Source organism: Monomorium pharaonis, chromosome 2 (genome assembly GCF_013373865.1).
Source record: "Monomorium pharaonis isolate MP-MQ-018 chromosome 2, ASM1337386v2, whole genome shotgun sequence".
NCBI lineage: Eukaryota > Metazoa > Arthropoda > Insecta > Hymenoptera > Formicidae > Monomorium > Monomorium pharaonis.
In genome coordinates this window covers 32,258,070-32,272,881 of record NC_050468.1, presented here as the reverse complement: position 1 = coordinate 32,272,881, position 14,812 = coordinate 32,258,070, and the positions used below count along the sequence as shown (strand labels likewise).

Below are 14,812 nucleotides of genomic sequence, written 5' to 3'. Positions count from 1 at the left end.
AAGGCTTAAAAATGACGCAGCCTATCAGAAGCAAAGAACGATCCGATTGAATATTAGAGATAGGCAAGAGGTATAATACAGACTGAAGAAGAATGCAGACATCGTTAAAGAAAGACGAGGTCTAAATCGTGTGAAAGATAATAACGCCTTTTTTAAACATAAGAACATTTCTTCTTGATGTATGTGTCAAGAAGTGCACTGAATTTTAACTAATAAACTCAAACGTCATTTTGCAAATAATACCTAGAATCGTACAATATTTTCATTCTTTCTTTTAACTATATACTATAATCTAATTTCTTATTGTATAATTAATTAAATATTTGCAATAAACGTTGAAAAGTTTTGCTCAATTGTCACCAAGATTTTTTTAAAAATTATTTTATAAATTTATTTAACGTTTTCTCTCTCTCTCTCTCTCCTTGCATACACATATCTATATATGAATGACATCATCTTCAGTTATAGTGATACAAGACGTGTGATAAGATCTTAAAGATCGTTAAGATATGTATGTATGATGCCGCTGGCACTCGTAGATCGTGTCGGCGATTGGCATTAGCAGCTTCCTGGCAGAATACGATCCTCCGCGGTACTGATCTCTTATTATTATTCACCCGTACATGCGCCGCGCATACCTTTTTCTTCTACTGATTATCCTCGCGATGTGTTTTTGCCCGCAGAAAATGCCGCAAGAAATTATAACGAACCGTAACTTGCGCGCGCGTTGTATCACTAGAGATCCATCGCAATCCGCGATGATCTTAAAGTTATGCGAAGGACATTTGGCTTACCACTAAGCACGTAAACGTATCCGCGTTGAGTACTCAAAATGAATGTATTAGTTAATTACACTATTATTAGCGTTGCAAGCTTACATAATGATATCTTATTAATCAAGAAATTTCTTGAGAAATCCTTATTAACGGAAAATACTTTGCTGCTCTTTATGCCCATGTAATCTACATAAAGTTCCCTTCCTTGTAAAAATAGTTTTTACGTCTAATTAATGAGTCATAATTAACGAGTTTTGTGATCTTTAATGCATAACAATATCATATAAGGATATTAAGATTTATTTACGATTATACGATATTATAGTTGTAACTTTGTTTGATAAAAAAGGGTGGTTAATGTTGATTCCAGAGAGCTGGTTGCGAATGAAAAAGAGAAAATACGAGGGTCGTAAATTACGCACGTAATTGAAACACGGTTTTCACATATCCGTGACGTCTCTTCTCGCGAATCTTTTTTTTTTACATTACACATCACCAAAGAAGAGACGTATGCTCCATTGAACCGTTAGTTTACGATCTAGTTCGTTTCTATGCCCACAGAATTGTACACGAATCCTAGAAAACAAAAATTTGCTTGACAAAAAGTCAATCGTGATTGTAATATATTCTTTGCCTTAATTATCCTTTCGATACGTACGTTTCACTGATTTTGTGCTCGTGCAAATTTCTTCGCTCTTGAAAAGTCGACAATTCTATAATTTTAATTCCCTTGATGATTATCTTTGCGATTAATCTATAATGCCCAATGACATTGCTACACAAAGGAAATATATATAGATAAAGATAAAGATTTCAATAACATACTACAATCCTTCCGTTTTTCGCAGATAATAATTCATAAGAGTAAAATCATATAAATTATGTGTGTTAATTTTTGTAAAATTAAAAGGATGAAGGAGTTTTTTTACAGTTTTGTGTTACGTTTTATCAAACGGTAAAAAAAAATCGTAATAAAAGCCAAAAAAGCGTTTAATTATAAAATCTCTCTTTGTAATCTTGTTTCGTGCACAAGTCCATACATGGAAAGAACGATTTTGCTAACAAATTTAGTTGTATGAATGTAAAATAATTTTGTTAAATAATTAAAATAATTATATAACGTGCTTGAACTGATTGTTAAAATGTTACAATTCTTTTGCAGCATTGCTGCTCATCGTGCTGAATTTGTAATTATTTTGATGGTCCAACACAATTGTTTTCAAATCTGCATTCACATCCAAATTTTTTCGATACTTTAGTTACTTTAATAAAATCTTTCTCGTGTTACTTTTCGATCTTTCAGTCTTTCCGCGTAATTTCGAGGTCAGTTTTGCGATCGTTGTGAAGAACAGAAAAAATACGCATGTCCTGGACTCTGTCTTTCTTTGGACGACATGCCATGATAGTACCTCCGTGTTTGATTTATGCATGTATTTGTGCTCGGCTCTCGCGCATAAATGACAGGATAAAGGACTGAGGCAAGAAAGATCGTTTCCTATTGTTCAATGATTTACGTTTGTCCTATTATCGTGCAAAGATTCCTGCCAAAGTTGTCTCCGTTTGCACATCCAAGAATAGATACCGACGATGGTTAAAGGGTACGGGGATGAGGGGGGACGTCAGGGATGATGCGATGGTGGAACAAGCCAGGAAGAAGCGAACCAGGGACCGGTCTCGTTGAGTGATTATGACTTTAAACGGGCTTCAAAGAGATCCTAATGGCATAATTATGCCAGGCACGCTTTATGAAAATTACGTTTTAAATGCATCCCAAGAATCTCGCGCGGGTTTTCATCATTTTGGTATATCTATTTCTACATGCAGTACTACTCTCCGTTTCTCTTTATACTAATTTAAATGTATTACGTTTATCATTTAATCAATAGAGTAATAAACGTCATCGAGCGGAAATGCGTCCGTACATAATTGTACATATTTATTTTGTTAATTGTATATAACGATAGTGAACACCATGGCAAATCGTATATATGTATATTTGTAATTTTACGCAGTATACAATGGTAATTAAATTTCCGAATTTCTTCACTCTTCCTACGTTACATTTATGTGTTGTTGTGCACAATGTTTTAGAGAGTTTACAAATTTGATATCCTTTTTATTAAGTCACAAAAGTATTATGTATAATATTATATATATGTATAATATTATGAGCTCAAAATTGAACCTTTCTTTATATTTTTCTTGTCGAGGCATTAGTGAGAAAACCGGACTTTAGAATCTACAAAATGAAAATGACCGTCGGATTAAAAAAAGCCCAGCCGTTTGGTAGCAAATAGCCGAATCGATAAACGAGGATGGGACGGGATGGAGAGGGATGATATAAAGAGGTATAGAAAGAGAGAACCGGTCTGCTGTTCGCTAATTGGTGGCGCTAATTAGCACCGAGGTGTCGTCTCGAAAGCCCTCTCATACACCTGTAGACATAGGCTGCAATGAGCAGTGGTATGCGCGAGCGAAATTTCCACGTTAATAATCTACCGTACAATACACCTGCGCAAGGTATTATCTCATAATGCACATTCGAAAACGTTGCTATCCACCCCGCCCTCGTGTTGCTCTCTTCCTCTTTCTCTCTACCTATATATGCGTCCGGGAGTAATTAACCGAGCTATCTCTTTTCACTTCTGTCATTCGACTTGTTCACTCAGGGGAGAAACGGCTAATTATCACTATGAGGTAAAAAGTAAAAGCCAACTTGTACCAAAGAACTTGAAAATTATGAAAATCCGCTTCTTCGCCATTATCACCATCGCGGATAATCCAGTCGGTTAAAAAGTATTAATTTGTACAAATTTTACGTAAGAAAAAAAAAGTCACATTTGTACGATCGTACATTTTCAAATATAAGGAAGGTGATAATTTTACACTTTCCTCTCTCATTTACATTTTGAACGTTAACTTTGAGTTAAATTTTTTTCGAATAGTAATTGAAAAGACAACTAAAAAAACTTTAAAAACATCTTTTACAATATTTTTGCAACATGACTAAAAATAACGTCTGAAAAACTGGGTCTCAAGATCTAGCTATAGTTCTTTTTCTTTAACACAATCATTTGCACAAAATATTTACAAATTAATATATGTGATTCTATTAACATTTCAATGTAAAACATGTTTTTATCGATTGCACAAAAATACCTTATGCTCTTCTTGCAGGACGCAACATATAACACAACTATATATAAAGGTTTGATTTATTTAGTAGATTTTATATAAGAAAAGGCTCATGATTGTAACTATGAATTTTTATTTCTTTAATTTCCTATGTAACCATATTTTTATTAATATTGATATAGTACAATGTTTCGTTTCTAAGAAGTAAGGGAATGCTACTTTAGAAGGCTTATGAGAGTATTGGCGATTTTTCATTAACAATTCAAATTATGTTCAAACCTGAAAAAATTTGACAACAAATGCGTCCTACGTATGCCGCGGTAAATTAAGATTATCGTTCTCAATGTAGAAAAGGAAAATAGCTCGGTGGAACCTTTATCACGGCGATAGATCAACCGATGATTTTCCTTTCCGAGCGCTTCCATGACCCAGAATAACACGTTAGTCTCAAGTCCCCATCGCGGATATGTGCGAGCGCGTTTGCATATTATAACGATATCGATATGGTAGCACGTTAATGCCGTTGTCGCAGTACTTGCCGTATATAGTCACGCACACCTGCGCCTGCCACCGGCCTGCTTTTGCGCGCGGCATCGGCATCCGGCGATTGTCCAGTCGCCATCTCTTTCCTTCGCTTCTTGTGTAAGCACGTCAGACTCCTCTCTCTCTCTCTCTCTCTCTCTCTCTCTCTCTCTTTGCTCCTTCTCTTTTTTTTATTCCTTTCGATAAAATGTTCACATTGCATCACAATTTACCGATTCTTTTCCCCTCATTATAAAGACGTTTAACGTTCGGCATGTAAGAACGAAGTGTCGAAGATCAAGAAATGTGAGATCTTGCGGGAAAACTAACATATGATGACTAATGTATGAACGTATCGAAAATACAACTTATCCGATTGATAAGGAATAGGAATAGTCGTCTTCTCTTTCAATACGTGATATATATCACGTATTGCGTAATTCCTTGTATATTTATTATTTTATTTACCTACGAATTTTGATGCTCGACGAGAGGTTTTTCGATAAAAGAATAGTGTGCACGTTAACGTGCTCGTATTATTATGAATATGTTATTTTTGCCTCTGTGGCGAGGCAGAGTTTAATTTTATTGGCGCGAAAGTACAGCAAATACTGGAAAAGTACAGCAAATTCGAAAGAGAGAAAGAGATATATAAATAACAGTAAATAACAATTTATTTCATCGTGCCCATATATTCTATGGGGATATCTGGAAATGGCCGCGTGCACGATTTACAAGCGCGCAACGAATGTGAATCATTAATTGACTTAGGAATATTAATATCTCGAATGATTTAGTGTGACAATTCCACCGTCCACTGATACAGTTGTAATGCTAAACTATTAGTTCTCATTCCCTCGGGATTGATTGGCCCGTTAATTGGATATCGAGTAGCCGTTCAAAGCGCACGATGAAAAAATATTGATTTTGCGAAATGAAGTTTACATGAGTTTATTTTCGCGGCACGTCACAATAAACGTAATCGACGCGACAGTTGATTTTAGTCCCACCGTGCGTATAGGCATTAGAGCCGCTTATACTTGTAATTAACAATAACGGCGCAAGTGCATGGCTATCGGCTGAACGGGCGACAGTTTTCGTTACAATCGGGATAATTTATTGCGCACTTACTCGTGAGGGCAGTGCTCACTTTCAAGCGCGGGTTTAGAGGCGAATGTCGTACCGGGAGGTGTTGCGATATTATCGTCGTAATTATTCCACCCCAGTAACGCCGGGTGGACGAGCAGCGCGTTGAATGCCAATAGTGCGTTACAAGAAACTATTATACCACCCGTGCCATATATAAGCCCATATATAACCGTTAAATCTGAAACAAGGCAAACGGTGCCTAAGATAAATATTAAGTAATCGTTCGCATCACCTTTACGACGTATATTTGTCATTGCAATTAATGATTTTGTTATTCGCGCTGGGCAAGGATCGGGAGCTCGTCGTACTTACGCTGTAAGTAAAACCTCAATCCCGGCTGGTCGGATCGCCGACAGGAGTGGTTACGGAGGAGTCGAAAATTCGAGGGTCGGTTAACCATCAGACTCACTGCTCTCTGCCCCTCTTCAATAGTCGCAGCGGGCGATCTGGGGCCCGGCAACAACAAAAGCTGAAATTGCGGAACATTAGTCAAACATCGCCACGCCGTAAACTAAACACCAACTCCCTCTCTCTCTCTCTCTCTTTCTCTCCGGTCCTTCTCCGCGGATCTGCCTTTCTCCCGTTGCCTCATCCGACCACTCTCTGCGAGCGAGTTTATTCGCCATCTCGCTTCGACTGTCGATTCACCTCCGCTCGGAACAAGGCGGAACTTGGCCACCTGGTACCATCCAAGAGCCCCTGGATAAAGCCATCAATAATTCACGATCGGCTAGTGCCTGTGGTATATTACATCTATGTGCATTGTACCACATCTGGGCGCGGCGATGCTAACTGTCGCTCCTCGTTCCCGCTGGGAAAGGAGTGACGGCGACAATGAGCATAAAAGAATGATTCCAACGGAAAGACGGAGAAAAACGACAGGCGCAGATGACATTTATTGCGTCATCCTGGCGCGCGCGGTGCTTTTTTATCCGAAGGTACAGAGGAGGCTCCGTGGTCGAGGCAGCGCAGCCTCGTGAATATTCTCCTTTTTTTTTTCCTTTTGCATCGATCATTTTTCGGACGGGTTGTTTACCCTCTCGTCATTTTACATTACGAGAGAATGCACGATTAACTCTGCCGATTTTGTCGCCTCTCTCGCCTTTATAATTCACACGAGACCTTCTGCAATCACACACAGCACGCACACCATGCACGTGCGGATCTCGGCTTGGAATTTTCGTTCTAATCTCTCTCTCTCTGGCCGACGTCTATCAGCTCCGTGACAAGTGCACTCATGCCATAGTTTATTAATCTTATCGGCGTATAATAGGCATTGACTTTTGCGCAACCCTCATTGCATACGAACGCGAAAGAGGCGAAGCGAAGTCCGTCGGAATTAATAACTGAGAAGGACGTACGTCAGGTACGGTGTGATGCATGCATATTACATTATGTTAGCCGTTGCAGCAGCAGCAGCAGCAGCAGCAGCCGAGAGAGTCCCATAAATCTCGTCCGCGCGCGGCGCGCCGAGTTTCGACGACTTACTTGCCTTCGATATGCTCGATCTCATAAATTTCTGGTAATCTACTGGAAACGGTGAGCGGTGTGCGTGCGCTCGTGTGTGCGATCGCGCGGCGAATAGAGGATGATTCACGCGCGATCGCGGCGATGGGAACACAGCTTCTTATTAATGTTCGATTCGATAGCGCGATTTCTCGCGATGCGCGCACACATCCGAGCATGCGCTCGATCGCGCACGGGTATCATCGCTAATTGCCCGGCAATCTGGTGCTTCGTATTGTTCGTACGTGTTCGTATATATCGCGAACGTGTGTAATTAGCGCGCACCGCGGGTGAGCTGGAATGTTATTAACGGACGAATTAGCTAAATCTAGGATGTCCTCAAGAGGCACTCTCTAAAGCGCGGCGCCTGATTGCCGGGTGCGACGGGCGTGTGGAAAACTTAATTGCAGACTGCAATCACGGGCGGCGCGCGGCGAGAGCCGGGGCAAATTGTTGCCGCTGCGCGGAAGAGGTCGATGAATTGGCGATACCGCGATTACCTTTATCGCCGCCGCGGTTACTTAAACTTTCAGGAATATCCCCGCGCCGCGATTGCGCGCGATCCATTTTCCTTTTTCTCGCGCCACAATTATAAGATTCTAAGCGCCCGGGTAAGAAGCGCACCGCGCTCTTATAAGGGCAATGCAGCCTCTGGAGGATGGTGCAGCTGTTGAAACGATCGATGGCTTATGTCGAAATCGAGACACGTATTCACTCGCCTCGCGCGACGTTGCCATAAATATATCGTTGCCTCGTCCCATTACATTCAACTAATGCGCCGAGTTTTCCTTAGTTGGTAACTTCCGGCGTATAACTGACAAAGTGCCATTACGTATACAACGCTACCGGTGACGCTTTGTAAACGTAATTCATGCCGATCCTGACCTTGGATAACGTCGTTCCAGTATGGGACTACGTGAATTGTAATTCGAAAGTCGTGGTGCATCATCGTAAAAACTTGATGAAACTCATATATCGAAAAGAGAAATTTTCCTCTTACAACAATTCATCGAAATAAACCACGAATTTGCGCAATTTGCATCACGTTATCTTTTAACACAAATTATACATTTTACAGAAATGTTATTCGTTCTTATAATATACATGCTACGTACCACTTGAACAAACTATATCTTACCGCGGCTCTCGAGCTGTCGATGAATATTCAATTTCCAATGAATATCAAATTTCGTAACGTTAGAGCGGAACGAAACGATCGGCCGAAAATCTGTACCAATATCCATAACCGTAATTTGTGCCGTAAATAAAAATCAATGCGTTTTTTAACTTGTGTTTATTTTCTTCAAATACATTGAAAAAAATCCTTGATAATGCCGTGAGGTGGATTTAGTGACACAATGATATTATTTAAAATATTTAGTTGCTAATGAACAAATGCAGTAACGATAATAATTATAAACCTTACGTTCAGTTGAATCTATTTCACTAAGATTTTGGATAACTTTGATCAAAGCTGGATTATTATAACCTTTGTTTTCAGTTACTTTCGTATACAGATCCGAGAAGGCAGTTGCGTGAAGAAATTATTAGCACAGGTAATATAATGCGGATGGAAAGAGATCGTCGGTTCCGGGTTTTTCATGCATGCGTCCGCGATATGTCTATATCCAATTTGCGCGATACGAGCGATCTCCGTAATACTTTAATGGCTCGCTATGTTGATTATTTTAATCGTTTCCTCATTACCGATCGCTCCCGTACGATGTCTCGCGCGCGCGCGCGCGCGTGTACGCCTCGTAAACGCGCACGCCTCGGCAATTACGTACACGAAGCCTTCTTGGAAACAATCCTTCCAATTGTCCGCCTCTGGGCAGCGGCGGTGATGTGTCCGTCGACGACGTATCGTACGGCTCGCCCGTTTATACCGTTCGTAATTAGATGAGCACATACCAATCGCAACGTTCGCCACCGTTCGAGTGCCTCCGCGCTCACCGCACCGAGATTCCGATCGCGCATAATCGATATGCCCATCGACGCTAATGATCGCTTTTGCGTATATTCCGCGAACGATACGAGAGGATTTTGCCGCTTTAATCAGCTACGGGTCTTAATCGCGCGGCGAGAAGTATATCGCTCGAAGGTAGGCAGTGCAATTGCGCCGTGGAAAATTTCTGAACAGTTTCGAGTGGCTACGCGCGAGATTGTGGTGTTAGAATGAGGAGAGAGAGAGAGAGAGGGATAGACAGAGGGAAAATATCGTTATTAACGTTACATCATGATTATAGCCGAATACATTGATTGGATTAACAACTCGGATACATGTAATTTTAATAAATTCCATTTTATGTATATATGCGTACCCTAACGGGCATCAATCTATTCTGGCAGAGATCAGAATTCACGAGTTTTTAATCAATATGCAATGTCCTACTTCATTTAAATACACGCATTTCTATTCAGAAATATTGTGCGAATAGCTACGGGACACTATTAAGATTTTCATCATATTTACCCTCCGCTGCATAATTTGCAGCTACAACCTGTTTCTTATATTAATTCTCCTCGGCAACGTTTTATGTTTCACGTTGCATGATGACCTTGTTTGATAAGTCGTTGGAAACCTGAAGATATATTTTTATTATGTTATAAAGTCGGCGTGAGATAAATCTGGTATGCTTTGAATATCCTGGAAATTAATGTACAATTGCTATGCAGAGGGTTCCGAATAATTCGGAAAAATGTTGTGTAAAAAAAAAAAAATCTTTAATAATTCCTCGATGATTCGAAATATGTGCCGATGCGCTCGAATGCCCCGGGATGTTCGCGGGTACCCAGTCCGAGGTAACGCGAGTCGGGTAATTCGGTTAACCGCCTCGACTCGTATGTTTTATCCTAATGAGAACAACGGTCGCGACCGATACGAGACTCCTGGGAATTGGCGGCGTCGACTGATGAAGACGAAGAGAGGGGCGGCGGAGGGAGCAGAAGGACGGGGTCGTTAAACTCACGAGAGAGAAACGCGGCTCTCGGGTCGCTCACGACACTGGACGGTGGCCGATACGCTAATTTAATTAGCAGGAAATGGACGAGCTGTGCCCCGCTAGGATCCATCCAGCGTGCGTGCGTGTGCCGCGACATTAATGCGTGAAACGCGCTCTTGGAGGAGAGGACGGTGTCCGTGGGGCGACAGCGGGGAAGCGTAAGCCGGCTACTACTACTACTACTACTACTACTACTACTGCTGCTACTTCGTTCGCATGACCGGCCTGCCAGAAATGAGCTGTAATTTACGTATCGCCGCGGCGGCGGCGGCGACGCTGTTTGATGATATCTACGAAAATCAGCGATGCGCGCCCGCGATGGCTGGGAATGGACTTTGGGTTGGCAGTCGCGCGAAAGTAGCTCGAGAAATTGAAATTCGCCGAGTTACCGAGAATCTTGATGCTATTAAATGCACGGGTGATCTATGACCGTCGCGCTGCTCATCCTCGTCATGCGGGCTGAAGGCGTGAGCGTAACTACCGCGGCATGACGAATGCGCGAAAGCGCGCATTGTGCACGAAAATATTCGTTCGCGTTTATATCGCGCATACATCTTTGCGCCTAATCTACCTTGCGACACGCCTCTCCATGTGCTTTTAATTTAAACGCGAAAATTGCGAGATTTGCCAGCACAAAACAGAGCCTGAAAAGAATTTCAGGGTTGAGAATGTTACTTTTTAAAAGGAATTTTAACTACTTTCTTCATTACTTCTTTTAGCGCTAAAACAAAAACAAATTAAACGTAAAATTTACTGTTTTAATATTTTATATTTAATAAAATATTTACGGCAACAATATTACTGGTTTTATCTTAAATTTGCGAAAGACTACAAAAAGTTTAGAGAGTTGTAAATTTTTATTTTACAAAATGCAAATTAAAACTTTTTATTTAATTTATTAAATACAGCGAAATTTGTACTTTTCTGCGTTTTGTATTTAAAAATTCCAACATGTTAATTTTAAACTCAGAATTGCTCATAAAACATATGCTGCAATATAATTAGTTTATATAATTTTTTGTAACTATACTAAACTATATATTAAAATGGTTTAACATAATAACAGAATATCAGCTGAGAACAGAATTGAGAATTCAATACACAATAGTCACAAATAGGTGGATTTAAAACGTATAAAGCAACGATAAAAGTAATTGTTAAATTTGTTACCATTATAGTTACTACATAAGAAAAGTAACTCCATTATCAGTCCGTTACTAAAAAAAAGTAATTGCAACCCTGTTAAATATATGACAGTTACTTATTTCGCACCTTGATGGTGTTTTAATTTGTATTATGTTATCTTGTATTTTAAATATCAAGATAAGTTCGTGCTCATCTATTTTTTTATATCCTCGCCTTCAATTCAGTATAGTTCGTGTTTTAGCTGTTTATAGCTTTCAGAGGTATTTTATTGCGACAATAAATATAGTTTAAACTTTGCAAAATTTCCAGAACTGGCAAAACATTTAGAATGCGTGTCCTTTTTATTACAACTTCAATATCGAACTCGCGTCGTACGCGTCGTTCAGTAGACAAGACATATCCGACATCGGACAGAAACAGAAACTTTAGTCATAATACGCGCATTCATAGCTCGTTCCCCCGTGGCTTCGAGCGGCCTATCATTGTAACGTCTCATTCTAGCTGGTTATCTGGTGACTATCAACCCGGTCAAAACACGGGCTGGCAACCTGCTGGTTCCGTATGAACCGATCGCTTCTTTATCTACGATCAACAGGAAGAAATTACTCAAGGGAATGACAGTGAGGTGAACGTTCGAAACGTCAGAGTTGTATTTATTAAAGCTGCGTCGGGATCGGAGATCTAAGATAGTGCGAAGTAGAGATTGCGCTAAGTAATGATAAACAAAGAAACGAAGAGAAGGAGGAGGTACTATAATATTATTGCGCAACGCGATTTATAATATCGATTCCCCACGAGATCAATTACCCTGCCCTTTAATTTCCCACCAAAAAGATTGTTTCCCACCCATTTTTCGCATCCGCTAACCCCCCCCCCCCCCGCGCCCTATTAAACGCAGATTGTATTTGCTGTGAGAGACATGAATATAAAATTGCACATGTAATCCGTATATCTATTAAATCGCGTACACGTCGGCGTATTTAATATCGCGTGTAGAATACGCGATCGCGATAACATCGTTCGCGGAACATCGTTGGCAGCGAGAGTAGTACAGCCGATGATGAATCTTAGGCGGAAGATGAAAGCGGAGGCGCGAAGCTGTTCCCGGCGGCTCGTTTGTGTCTCAAAGAACGAGAGCGTTGATACGCCTTCCCGGAAAAACCATAAAGCCGATAGGTGATGGTAATTGAATGAGTGATTACCGCGCTGGAGTAGTTGCCGTAAATAAATTGGCGGCGGAGTAATCGCCACGGCGAAGAAACACGCCCCGGAGACGAGAGAGAGAGAGAGAGAGAGAGAGAGAGAGAGAGGAGAGAGAGAGAGAGAGAGAGAGAGAGAGAGAGAGAGAGAGAGAGAAAGAGAGAGAGAGAGAGAGAGAAAGAGAGAGAAGAGGAAATAGCGCGAGACGTAAAGACGGAAAGATGCTTTTTCCTCGCCGTGCGCAAAAGCGACGAGTCGAGTGGAAACCTCGGCGGAGACAGACACCGCGTGTACGCGGCCTGTCTCGCGGCTGGGAAAAGGCATCGGGTAACAATGGCGCACGCCCTTGATGCCCCGCGTGAGTCGCCGAAAGAAATATTTTATGCCAGATGGACCCCGAACGCTTCCCAGGAAGAGTCGTAAAGCGGGAAAGTGAACTTCACGGAGGAAGGTGAAGGCCGGAAGCGGTAAATGAACGGCGCGAGGGAACGATAGGGGGCGATCTGGTACATGGCGTGGAGCCCATGCCGCGGCGTCAGCGTAGAACATACACAATGATAGAAAAAAGTACTAATGACCCAGATTTTATCAGTCGTCCTCACGTCGGTGCGTTAGGGTACTCGCGGTACAATACGGTGGAATGCACCGTGTACGAGATAGAGCGGAGTTATTACGAAAGAAACACTTGAAGAAGACCGATTTATGAAAGTGTTTTGAGGTTTCCCTTCGAGAGCTTTTCCCTCTCTCTTCCGTGGTTCTATCAGTGAGGGGAGGGGGAGATTTATGCTTCAAACTATGTACGATTAATATCACTGCACGCTATATATACATATATATATATGTATATATGAAACGATGTTGCTGTAAAGTATCTTCATGTTATCTTTGACGCGCGGCTGTATCTGTTATTGTGCTTTTAATAATACATATTGTGCTATTAACTACTCATGATAATTAGCAGATCGTTTCTATGCGAGCCTATATGCGGAGGAATTAATTTCATGCGTGGAATATTATCTATAATTCGATACCTGTTGGCGCTCCCGAAAGCGTACCTGTAATATATATAAACAAATTATATCGGTTTGAATTGCGGCTTTTAATCACGGCGGTTAATTATTCGCTTATTCACTCGCGTTTGTACGATCAACGTAACCACTCGTAACCCGGAGGATGCACCACCGCCGACTGAAAGTGCATTCCACTGTTTCGGCCGCGACATGGAATGTTAGTGAGCTTTCTACCATGGGTATGTACAAGGCATACAACTTCCCGCATGAACACTGCGCAATGCCGGAATCTCGTCGAGGAGCATAATTAAGGTGAATGTGTCAGATCAGGACAATAGCGTGCGCGTTATTCTCCACTGAAATCTCGACGTACCGCATTATTTTGAAGCTCTTGTACGTATTTAACAAATTACATATGCTACATACAGTTTTAATTAAAGGTATTACATTAAATCTATAAAGGTATAAAATGGAATTATAAATATATATTTTTTCTTTTATAACAGAAAAGTTTTAAGTACGTTGTTAAAAGTTGTAATTTTCTTAGCCGCAAATTTTTACATACTTCAAATATTTGCATTGTAAAAGAAGTGTCATATTACATATTAGCAACTAGTAGCGAAATATTTTTCAATGTAATTTAAAATTAATCTTTAATTTCAAGGCAAAATGATAATAATCATTATTATTATATTCAAACTTAGATTATTTTGCACAATTACATAAGTCCAATATTACAAAATACATACAGATTTGTCGGATAATATTTATAAGACTTTGCGACTTAATTGAATAAAATTATTTAGCGTTCAAGGTAAGGAATTTTTCATTTCAAATATCTCTGAAAACAAATCTTGTAACTGGATATCTTTTAATCTAACTTGATCACGTTGTATACGTGAAGTTTGTCCTGTTTGGCCAGACGAAGGATCGAGGAGGAGTTTCGATCTTTTATAATGAAACGAATCTACCGTCGAAACAGGTGAAGTCCGTGGAACCGACGTGTTCCACACATCCCCACGCCTGCACACGTGTGCATCTCTTCGTATGTTACATACAATAAAGGGCTGCATCCGCTGTAGACGCATCGACCGGACAATAGGTTTCCTCGGTAGACGAAATTAGTGTTATTATTGGACCAAATGTCTGGGGCCACGTCGTGGGAAGAAACGTTTCTCGACAGCCTCCACTTCCTCTTCGGTCTGCTTCTTCCTCGTCTTCTTCCTTTCCGTCTTTTCTTCTAAACGACAACAGGCGATTTAATCCTAGTTTTTTAATCCTATTTTTAATATTGTACATATAAGTGATAAATAAATTCTATTGCTCGAAAATTGTACGATTATTTAAAAATTATTAAAAAAACAAT

At 40.6% G+C, this 14,812-nt stretch overlaps 1 protein-coding gene and 1 long non-coding RNA gene across 3 annotated transcripts in view; one reads left to right on the top strand and one right to left on the bottom strand.

Annotated features, from left to right (window-relative positions):
• LOC105839886 (UPF0489 protein C5orf22 homolog) overlaps positions 1-14,812 on the top strand; it is a 639,614-nt gene that overhangs the window by 287,361 nt on the left and 337,441 nt on the right. The window lies entirely within an intron of this gene.
• On the bottom strand, positions 4,568-12,560 carry LOC118644469. The gene is made up of 2 exons (XR_004962244.1): positions 5,895-12,560; positions 4,568-5,760 (listed from the first exon to the last, which is right to left on the bottom strand). It is a non-coding gene; the product is annotated as an uncharacterized LOC118644469 (long non-coding RNA).